Consider the following 12,729-nt stretch of genomic DNA (forward strand, 5'->3'; position numbering starts at 1 on the left):
TATGCATTAGTTTTATATGATTTATTATATAATTTAATTAAATCAAATTTAATTAAGATTAGTTAATAGTAGAAGAAGTGTAATTAATTACTAGTCAATCTAAGTAAATAGATGAGAAAAAATTAAAAGAAAAGAGGTTTTAATATAGTGAAATTTTTATAATATATATTGAATACTATTTAATATATATTAAACAATTTTAGAATTGTTTAATGAAGATGATAATGTTAAGAATTTGAAGATTATTCATGTTAAAATCTACAATGAGTCTTATTGATTTGTGATAGGGATCTTTTTCAAACAACTTTTATATAGACAAAATATTATTATAACAATTAGAAAATAGAGTCTAATGGTTGATTTTAATATTGATTAAATAATTGTAAGATGATAATTTATATTATGTTGATTTAAATTTAGAAACTCTAAATGATATTGGATTAAGATTGAATTATTATATTATTGGTTAATACGTTTGAATACTTTAATGGAGTTAAGAGTTAGCCAAATATTAACTAATGAGTTTATGAAAGGATTCTATAGATCGAGTATGTATAGTTTGAGGAGTTTATTATTTATTAATGTTTGTAAAGATTAGCAAACTATTAATAAATAATGGTTTAAATAGATATCAACAAATTTGATTAGAGTTAATCTAGAGGAGATTAGTTAATGATTGAAGTATTGTAAAAGATATTAATCAAATTGAATTGGTTAATAATTTGGAAGAGTATTAATTAATTGAATCAACGTACATAGGAAAAAATTATTTGAGATAATAATACTTGGTATTGGAGATTTATTATAACTTCTTATTATTAAAATAAAAATGGGAACATGACGAATGTGATCATTATAGATTTATTAATAAGATTTTCAATATAGTTTGTCATTAAATATTAGTAAATTATTATTATTGAACTATGAATATGAACATTTGTGTATGGTTGACTTTTAGTTATTAGTCAACTAATATTCATTGGGTTGATAGTTTAGTTGTGAAATTATTAATTAAATCAATTAACTAAAGTTAATTGGATTTAATCAATAATTATGTTATGAAATAAAGATTTAATTGATATGATTTTTTTAATTAAGTTGTAAAATATTGATATCAAAGTTGATAGGTCTTATTCTCATGACTTGAATAATAACCTTAGATGTTTTAATGGTGAGACGTAGTAATATTGAATTGAAAACTATTAAATGACAAAAGTCATGAAATCATGTACCTATGTTAATGGGTTGAGATAAATAAAGTTATCTTCTTCTTATTCGAAGATTGATAATTGGTTCTTTTATAAATGAATAATGATCATTTGATTATGTTGAAATGTAGAAGTAACATTAAAGAAAAGTTGATCAATTAGTACTATGGATCTTAGCGAATAAAGCAAATGATTTAATGATTAAATATTTATCCTTAAGTTATTCTTAGAATGTAATTCTTAATAATGGAAGGATAATGCTATCGGGGAACAATTGGGTTGACTTGTAGGTCAAATGATTAAACTTAGACACTTAAAAATATACTTGCAAACAGAAAATTGGAAACCTCTACACTTGATTCAACTATGTGAATTTAGTAAATCAAAACATATGTTTGTATCGTGTATTCTATATGCTTCTTGTTTTGAGTTTTGGGTTAACTAGTGTTGATCAGTCCTAGGTTGTTACCAGAGGCTCTGGGGTTATGAGATGTGATGGCATATTGTTTTTATTTAGTCTCGATCTTTATAAGCTCAATCATGGTAATGTGATCGTATGCTCTATGAAATGTTTGCTGATTATTATTGTTCATCAGTCTTCATGTGTGAAGCTGAGATGTATTTGTATGAAACATTTGAACTAATCATTTTTGAGTCATCGATCAGTTATCTTTGGTTTATTTTCTAGTCACCATGATGAGACTGGAATGTAGATTTATTTCTTGATGATGTCATGTTGTGACATGTTTGACTCAACCATTTTGGAGTCTTCGATCAGTATGATTTTGAGATATTCTTGGTTGCTTATTGAGAACCAATGGATATTGTGATTTATTTTGAGATATATTTTGATTATTACGAACCAATGGATACTTATGATTATCAGTAACGCCTTCAGTTGCCAATAGAGAACTATTGTGGGTCATGGAGATTTGATGATTCTTATCTTGGAGATTTGATGATTCTTATTGTGGTTATTTGATGCTTTTATCATGGATATTTGATGATTCTTTTTATGGATTATCTTTTAGATTTTCTTTACAGTCGCTTGTACAGGCCTGTGGTGATTTATGATTCTATGAGCTTAGGGTAGGTAATCTACTTGTAGTGTCGAAAAGTGGCTTACAATGGGGGCCGGGGCCCTAAGTGGCTGCCAGGGTAACTCATTGTAAGTTTGGTTAATAAGTGATAACATTTACACACTAAATGGAGATTAAATAAACCTAAAAAGATAATTGTTTTTGTTCTCGCCCATGCCTTGAGCGCTTGTAAGGGCTAGGATGGGAGTAGTGAGAACGCATTGTTGCGACCGTACATTTCATAGTATGCCTCGTCAGTATGAGAGAATACTAGTGGCCGCATGAGATCAGTATGAACCCGTGGAGTTTAGCTAACTGCTAGGGTAACTTGTACGTGATAATTGCGATGACACTTTCTTGCTTGCAGAGTAGGTTTCCTACATGTCTTTGTGTGCCTCTGAAAATTAGATGTCGATTTTGTCTGATGGAACTTTTGAGTTAGTATACTTTTAAGATTCCTGGACTTATAGAGATTTGTGCTTCGTGAATTGATATCCTGTTTGGGACTTAAGATTATCTCCTCAGCACGGTGGGAGTGGACCACTTAGGTTCCACGCGGTCGAGTGGTAGTGTATTTTCACTCTTATCATTTGAGATCCGTCCGAGACACCGTGGCTGGAGTATCCTTGGTTGGTATTTATTCTTCATTATGTTTTTGGAACATTATGATAGATAATATACCTTATGATGGATGTATTTACTGGTATGTTTCTTATATTGATGATTTGCTTTACTTTGCATATGTTAGTTGATGATTTATTATGCTTTACTTTACATGTTAGTAGGATGTTTTAAGAGTGACATTCGTACTGTGTTAATACTGATGATCTCTTTTGTGCTTTGGAATGTTATGCACAGAGGGATGGCTAGGATCCACGATATTCTAATGATGCTATTTACGGTTGGGAGGAACCATGCACTTAGTTATTTATGTTTGTGATATAAAGTTATCTTTTGTGATGGATGTTTATATCTTTTGTGATGATGTATCATGTATGATATATGGTTTCATTTATGTTATTGCATTATGGATTAATATTAGATGGTGATGATGTACTTTATTTACTTGGATGTTTATTTTTTTAAGATTTTCATACCCTGTGATATGTATAGTGGATGATTGAGCTAAACTAAAATATAATTACAAAAGAACACTTGTATATTGTTTAAGTACATTGGATGTATCATTGTTATTTCATAAGAATGGGGTGTTAAATGAATAGTTAATTTAGATGTAATACAACGTTAAGGGATCTTTAAATAATGTAGCATGTTATGTACATATGTTATGTTTAATTTCATTTGAATTATTGCTATTGCTTCTGCAAATGTTATGAATGGTTTTATCTTCCATTTTTAAAAAAAAATTGTTTAGCAAATTAAGTAAAATTCTTTGGATCCCTTGACGGGGCACTACAGGTTGAATGAGAATTTGCATCGAATTGTTGCTAGAATTCATACTCACATTTGCTCATATTCACATACGCAAAGATCAAGTTTGACCAAAAGTTGACCAGATTTAACCACGGTTGACTAGTTTCGAAAAGAATTTCAAAATAATTAAACGGAATTATTTAATAAAATGGAGTACTTCTAATTAATTAAAAAAAGTTATTTAATTAAATGAGAAGCCATTCCTAATTAATTAAATGAAGTTATTTAATTAAATAAGAAATGTGTCTCTAATTAATTAAAGATTATTTAATTAAATAGAAAAAGTAATTATGAGAGCATATCTCATTTTATTAAATTAAATATCTCAACAAAATCTCTATTCAGTTCAAAAAGTGAAATTTTTAGTTCACTATTGATAAAAAATGAGTTAAATCAGTTGACTCCTTTCTCTACTCAAATTGAATCAGTTAACTCCTTATTTTACTCAAATTAAATATGTTAACTCTTTTTAATTTGAAAATCTCACTTTATGACTAAACTTCACCTTTAATTCTGACCGCTGATTAAAATCCATCTCAACCGTTGATGAATTCAAGGAAAGTATATTTAAGAGACCCTCATCTCTTCATTTTTAAAGGTTGAATGAGAATTTGCATCGAATTGTTGTTAGAATTCATACTCACATTTGCTCATATTCACATACACAAAGATAAAGTTTGACCAAAAGTTGACCAGATTTAACCAAGATTGACATGAGTTGACTAGTTTCGAAAAGAATTTTGAAATAATTAAACGAAATTATTTAATTAAATGGAGTACTTACTTCTAATTAATTAAACAAAGTTATTTAATTAAATGAGAAGCCATTCCTAATTAATTAAATGAAGTTATTTAATTAAATAAACAAAGTGTTTCTAATTAATTCAAGGTTATTTAATTAAATAGAAAAAGTAATTATGAGAGTATATCTCATTTTATTAAATTAAATATATCAAAAAAATCTCTCTTCAGTTCAAAAAGAGAAATTTTCAATTCACTATTGATCAAAAATGATTTAAATTAGTTGACTCTTTTCTCTACTTAAATTGAATCAGTTAACTCCTTATTTTGCTCAAATTAAATCTGTTAACTCCTTTTAATTTGGAAATCTCTCTTTATGACTGAACTTCACCTTTAATCTTGACCGCTAATTGAAATCGATCTCAACCCTTAATAAATTCCAAGAAAGTCTATTTAAGAGACCCTCATCTCTTCATTTTGAAAGGTTGAATGAGAATTTGCATCGAATTGTTGCTAGAATTCATACTCACATTTGCTCATATTCACATACGCAAAGATCAAGTTTGACCAAAAGTTGACCAAATTTAACCACGGTTGTCTTGAGTTGACTATTTTCGAAAAGAATTTTGAAATAATTAAACGAAATTATTTAATCAAATGGAGTAATTACTTCTAATTAATTAAACAACTTTATTTAATTAAATGAGAAGCCATTCCTAATTAATTAAATGAAGTTATTTAATTAAATAAGAAAAGTGTCTCTAATTAAATAAAGATTATTTAGTTAAATAGAAAAAGTAATTATGAGAGCATATCTCATTCTATTAAATTAAATATCTCAACAAAATCTCTCTTCAGGTCAAAAAGCAAAATTTGCAGTTCACTATTGATCAAAAATGAGTTAAATCTGTTGACTCCTTTCTCTACTCAAATTGAATTAGTTAACTCCTTATTTTACTCAAATTAAATCTGTTAACTCTCTTTAATTTGAAAATCTCCCTTTATGACCAAACTTCACCTTTAATCTTAACCGCTGATTGAAATCGATCTCAACGGTTGATAAATTCTAGGAAAGTCTATTTAAGAGACCCTCATCACTTCATTTTGAAAGGTTGAATGAGAATTTGCATCGAATTGTTGTTGGAATTCATACTCACATTTGCTCATATTCACATACGCAAAGATCAAGTTTGACCGAAAGATGACCAGATTTAACCACGGTTGACTTGAGTTGACTAGTTTCGAATTTTTTTTTGAAATAATTAAATAAAATTATTTAATCAAATGGAGTACTTACTTCTAATTAATTAAACAAATTTATTAGTTAAATGAGAAGCCATTCCTAATTAATTAAATGAAGTTATTTAATTAAATAAGAAAAGTGTCTCTAATTAATTAAAAATTATTTAATTAAATAGAAAAAATAATTATGAGAGCATATCTCATTTTATTAAATTAAATATCTCGACAAAATCTCTGTTCAGTTCAAAAATGAAAATTTGCAGTTCACTATTGATAAAAAATGAGTTAAATCAGTTGACTCTTTTCTCTACTCAAATTGAATCAGTTAACTCCTTATGTTACTGAAATTAAATCTGTTAACTCTCTTTAATTTGGAAATCTCCTTTTATGACTGAACTTCACTTTTAATCCTGACCACTGATTCAAATCGATCTCAACCGTTGATAAATTCCAAGAAAGTCTATTTAAGAGACTCTCATCTCTTCATTTTTAAAGGTAACCAGATTTAACCACGGTTGACTTGAGTTGACTAGTTTCGAAAAGATTTTCAAAATAATTAAACGAAATTATTTAATGAAATGGAGTACTTACTTCTAAATAATTAAACAATGTTATTTAGTTAAATGAGAAGCCATTCCTAATTAATTAAATGAAGTTATTTAATTAAATAAGAAAAATTTCTCTAATTAATTAAAGATTATTTAATTAAATAGAAAAAGTAATTATGAGAGCATATCTCATTTTATTAAATTAAATATCTCAACAAAATCTCTCTTCAGTTCAAAAATGGAAATTTTTAGTTTACTATTGATAAAAAATGAGCTAAATCAATTGACTCCTTTGTCTACTCAAATTGAATCAGTTAACTCCTTATTTTTCTCAAATTAAATTTGTTAACTCCATTTAATTTTGAAATCTCCCTTTATGACTGAACTTCACCTTTAATCCTGACCGCTGATTGAAATCGATCTCAACCGTTGATGAATTCCAAAAAAGTCTATTTAAGAGACCCTCATCTCTTCATTTTGAAAGGTTGAATGAGCATTTGCATCGAATTGTTGCTGGAATTCATACTCACATTTGCTCATATTCACATATGCATAGATCAAGTTTGACCAAAAGTTGACCAGATTTAACCACGGTTGACTTGAGTTGACTAGTTTCGAAAAGAATTTTGAAATAATTAAACGAAATTATTTAATGAAACGGAGTACTTACTTCTAATTAATTAAACAAAGTTATTTAATTAAATGAGAAGCCATTCCTAATTAATTAAATGAAGTTATTTAATTAAATAAGAAAAGTGTCTCTAGTTAATTAAAGATTATTCAATTAAATAGAAAAAGTAATTATGAGAGCATATCTCATTTTATAAAATTAAATATCTCAACAAAATCTCTCTTCAGTTCAAAAAGGGAAATTTCCAGTTCACTATTGATCAAAAATGAGTTAAATCAATTGACTCCTTTCTCTACTCAAATTGAATCAGTTAACTCCTTATTTTACTCAAATTAAATCTGTTAACTCCTTTTAATTTGGAAATCTCATTTTATGACTGAACTTCACCTTTAATCCCGACTGCTGATTGAAATCGATCTCAACCGTTGATAAATTCCAAGAAAGTCTATTTAAGAGACCCTCATCTCTTCATTTTTAAACGTTGAATGAGAATTTGCATCGAATTGTTGCTGGAATTCATACTCACATTTGCTCATATTCACATATGCAAAGATCAAGTTTGACCAAAAGTTGACCAGATTTAACCACGGTTGACTTGAATTGACTAGTTTCGAAAATAATTTTGAAATAATTAAATAAAATTATTAAATTAAATGGAGTACTTACTTATAATTAATTAAACAATGTTATTTAATTAAATGAGAATCCATTCCTAATTAATTAAATGAAGTTATTTAATTAAATAAGAAAAGTGTCTCTAATTAATTAAATTTTATTTAATTAAATAGAAAAAGTAATTATGAGAGCATATCTCATTTTATTAAATTAAATATCTCAACAAAATCTCTCTTCAGTTCAAAAAGAAAAATTTTGAGTTCACTATTGATAAAAAATGAGTTAAATCAGTTGACTTCTTTCTCTGCTCAAATTGAATCAGTTAACTTCTTATTTTACTCAAATTAAATATTATAACTCGCTTTAATTTAGAAATCTCCCTTTATGACTGAACTTCACCTTTAATCTTGACCGCTAATTGAAATCGATCTCAACCATTGATAAATTTCAAAAAAGTCTATTTAAGAGACCCTCATCTCTTCATTTTGAAAAGTTGAATGAGAATTTGCATCAAATTGTTGTTGGAATTCATACTCACATTTGCTCATATTCACATACGCAAAGATCAAGTTTCACCAAAAGTTGACCAGATTTAACCACGGTTGACTTGAGTTGACTATTTTTGAAAAAAAATTGAAATAATTAAATAAAATTATTTAATTAAATGGAGTACTTACTTATAATTAATTAAACAAATTTATTTAATTAAATGAGAAGCCATTCCTAATTAATTAAATGAAATTATTTAATTAAATAAAAAAAGTGTCTCTAATTAATTAAAAATTATTTAATTAAATAGAAAAAGTAATTATAAGAGCATATCTCATTTTACTAAATTAAATATCTCAACAAAATCTATCTTCAATTTAAAAAGGGAAATTTACTGTTCACTTTTGATCAAAAATGACTTAAATCAGTTGACTCCTTTCTCTACTCAAATTGAATCAGTTAACTCCTTATTTTACTCAAATTAAATCTGTTAACTCCCTTTAATTTGGAAATCTTTCTTTATGACTGAACTTCACCTTTAATCCTGACCGCTGATCGAAGTCGATCTCAATCATTGATAAATTTCAAGAAGTTCTATTTAAGAGACCCTCATCTCTTCATTTTAAAAAGTTGAATGAGAATTTGTATCGAATTGTTGTTGAAATTCAAAGATCATGTTTGACCAAAAGTTGACCAGATTTAACCACGGTTGACTTGTGTTGACTAGTTTCGAAAAGAATTTTAAAATAATTAAACGAAATTATTTAATAAAATAGAGGACTGACTTCTAATTAATTAAACAAAGTTATTTAATTAAATAAGAAGCCATTCCTAATTAATCAAATGAAGTTATTTAATTAAATAAGAAAAGTGTCTCTAATTAATTAAAGATTATTTAATTAAATAGAAAAAGTAATTATGAGAGCATATCTCATTTTATTAAATTAAATATCTCAACAAAATCTATATTCAGTTCAAAAAGAAAAAATTTCAGTTCAGTATTGATAAAAAATGAGTTAAATTAGTTGACTCCTTTCTCTACCCAAATTGAATCAGTTAACTCCTTATTTTACTCAAATTAAATCTGTTAACTCCCTTTAATTTAAAATTTTCCCTTTATGACTGAACTTCACCTTTAATCCTAACCGCTGATTGAAATCGATCTCAACCGTTGATGAATTCTAAGAAAGTCTATTTAAGAGACCCTCATCTCTTCATTTTGAAAGGTTGAATGAGAATTTGCATCGAATTGTTGCTAGAATTCATACTCACATTTGCTCATATTCACATACGCAAAGATCAAGTTTGACCAAAAGTTGACCAGATTTAACCACAATTGACTTGAGCTAACTAGTTTCGAAAGAATTTTGAAATAATTAAACGAAATTATTTAATTAAATGAAGTACTTACTTCTAATTAATTAAACAAAGTTATTTAATTAAATGAGAAGCCATTCTTAATTAATTAAATGAAGTTATTTAATTAAATAAGAATAATGTCTCTAATTAATTAAAGATTATTTAATTAAATAGAAAAAGTAAATATGAGAGCATATCTCATTTTATTAAATTAAATATCTCGACAAAATCTCTCTTCAGTTCAAAAAGAGAAATTTTCAGTTCACTATTGATAAAAAATGAGTTAAATTAGTTGACTCTTTTCTCTACTCAAATTGAATCAGTTAACTCCTTATTTTACTCAAATTAAATCTGTTAACTCCCTTTAATTTGGAATCTCCTTTTATGACCGAACTTCACCTTTAATCCTTACTACTGATTGAAATCGATCTCAATTGTTGATGAATTTCAGAAAAGTCTATTTAAGAGACCGTCAACTCTTCTGTAATGCCCCGCCAAGGGATCCAAAGAATTTCACTAAATTTGCCAAATAATTTTTTTTAAAACATGAAAGTAAAACCATTCACAACATTTACATAGTAACGGAAGCAATAGCAACAATTCAAATATAAGTAAACATAACATGCATAATAGTTACATTTTTTAAAAATTCTTTACCGTTGAATTACATCTAAATTAACTATTCATCTAACATCACATCCTTGTGAAATAACAATGATACATCCAATATTCATAAATTACATTTTAATTTGGCTCAATCATACACTGTACAAGTTACAAAGTATAAAAAGCTTAAAAGAATATACATTTATGTAAATAAAGTACATCATCATCCAATATTAATCCATGATGCAATAACATAATGAAATCATAAATCATACATGATACATCATCACAAAAGACATAAATATCCATCATAAAAGATAACCATATATCACAAATAGAAATACTAAGTGCACGGTTCCTCCCAACTGTTAATATCATCATTAGACCATCGTGGATCCTAGCCATCCCTACGTGCGTAACATTCCAAAGCACCGAAGAGATCATCGGTATTAACATAGTAGGAATGTCACTCCTATAAATATCCTACTAGCATGCAAATTAAAACATAAGATACCATGATCTAACATATGCAAATCATCAATGTAAGAAACATATCAGTAAATACATCCATCATAGAGTATATCATCTATCATAATGCTCCAAGAATAGAATGAAGATAAATACCAACCAAGAAAGCATCAGCCATGGTGGCTCGGACGGATCTCAAATGATAAGAGTGGAAAAACACTACCACCTGATCGCATGGAACCTAAGTGGTCCACTCCCACCGTGCTGAGGAGATAATCTCAAGTCGCAAACAGGCTATCCAAAACACATAGCACAAATTTCATAAATCCAAGAATCTTAAAAGTATACTAACTCAAAAATTCCATCACACAAAACCGACATCTAATTCTCAGAGGCACAACAATGACATGTAGGAAACTTACTATGCAAGCGGGAAAGTGTCATCACATTTATCACGTACAAGTTACCTTGGTAGTTAGCTAAACTCCACGGGTCCATATTGATCTCATGTGGCCACTAATATCCTCTCATACTGATGAGGCATACTACAGAATGCACGGTCACAACCATGCATTCTTACTACTCCCATCATAGCCTGTACAAGCACTCAAGGCATGGGTGAGAACCAAAACAATTATCTTTTTAGGTTCATTTAATCCTCATTTAGTGTGTAAATGTTATCACTTATTAACCAAACTTACAATGAGTTACTCTGGCAGCCACTTAGGGCCCCGGCCTCCATTGCAAGCCACTTTTCGACACTATAAGTAGATTACCTACCCTAAGCTCATGGAATCATAAAATCACCACAGTCCTGTACAAGCGACTGGAAATAAAATCCAAAAGATAATCTATAAAAATAATCATCAAATATCCATGATAAAAGCATCAAATATCTATAATAAAAATTATCAAATCTCCAAGATAAGAATCATCAAATCTCCATGAGCATTTGGAAAAGCATCCATAGAAAATCATGACCACAACAGTTCTCTATTGGCAACTGAAGGCATCACTGATAATCATAAATATCCATTGATTCTCAATAACCAAAATATCTCAAAATCATACTGATCGAAAACTCCAAAATGGTTGAGTCAAACATGTCACAACATGACATCATCAAGAAATAAATCTACATTTCAGTCTCATCATGGTGACTAGAAAATAATCCAAAGATAACTGATCGATGACTCAAAGATGATTAGCTCAAGTGTCTCATACACATACATCTCAGCTTCACACATGAAGACTGAAAAGCAATACAAATATTTCATAGAGCACACAATCACATAACCATGGTTGGGCTTATCAAGATCGAGACCAAATAAGATCAACATGCCATCATATCTCATAACCCCCAAGCCTCTGGTAACAACCTAGGACTGGTCAACACTTGTCAACCCAAAATTCAAAATAAGAAGCATATAGAATACACGATGCAAACACATGTTTTGGTTTACTAAATTCACATAGTTGAATAATGTGTAGGAGTTTCCAGTTTTCTGTTTGCAAGTATACTTTTAAGTGTCTTAAGTTTCATCATTTGACCTACAAGTCAACACAATTATTTTCCGATAGCATTATCCTACCATTATTAAGAATTACATTCTAAGAATGACTTAAGGATAAATATTTACTCCTTAAACTGATCATCATTGACCTCTAATTAAATTGTTCTCTTCATTTAACTAAGATCTATATTACTAATTAAATAACTTTTCAACTTTTCAAGAATCATTATTCGTTATAAGAACCAGTTACTAGTCTTCAAATAAGAAGATTATAACTTTATTAAAATGATCAATTAACATAAGTACACCATCCATTACCTATTACATTCTAATAGTTTTCAATTAGAAACTTAATTAAGTATTACTAAAGTTTGATTATTTTAATTTAATCGTTATCATCATTGACAACCATATAATATCTATAGTCATAATTCAAGTCATGAGACTTATCAACTTTGATATAGATAATCTACAATCTCGTTAAAAGAATTATATCAATTAAATCTCTATTACATAATTTAATTATTAATTAAATCTAATTAACTCTCATGAATTGATTTAATTAATAATTGTGTAATCATAGTAACGTTCTAATTAATATCAGTTGACTAATAACTAACTAGAATTCTGTAAGTTAAAAGTCAACTATAATCTAGTACACAAATATTCATATTCATAGTTCAATAATAATAACTTGTTAATATTTAATAACAAGCTATATTGGGAATCTTATTTATAAATCTATAATGACCTCATTCATCACTCTACAACAATGTTCTCATTTATATTTTAATA

This window comes from Cupressus sempervirens, chromosome 2 (genome assembly GCF_028749045.1).
Source record: "Cupressus sempervirens isolate cs-2001-9-10 chromosome 2, ASM2874904v1, whole genome shotgun sequence".
Taxonomy (NCBI): Eukaryota; Viridiplantae; Streptophyta; class Pinopsida; order Cupressales; family Cupressaceae; genus Cupressus; species Cupressus sempervirens.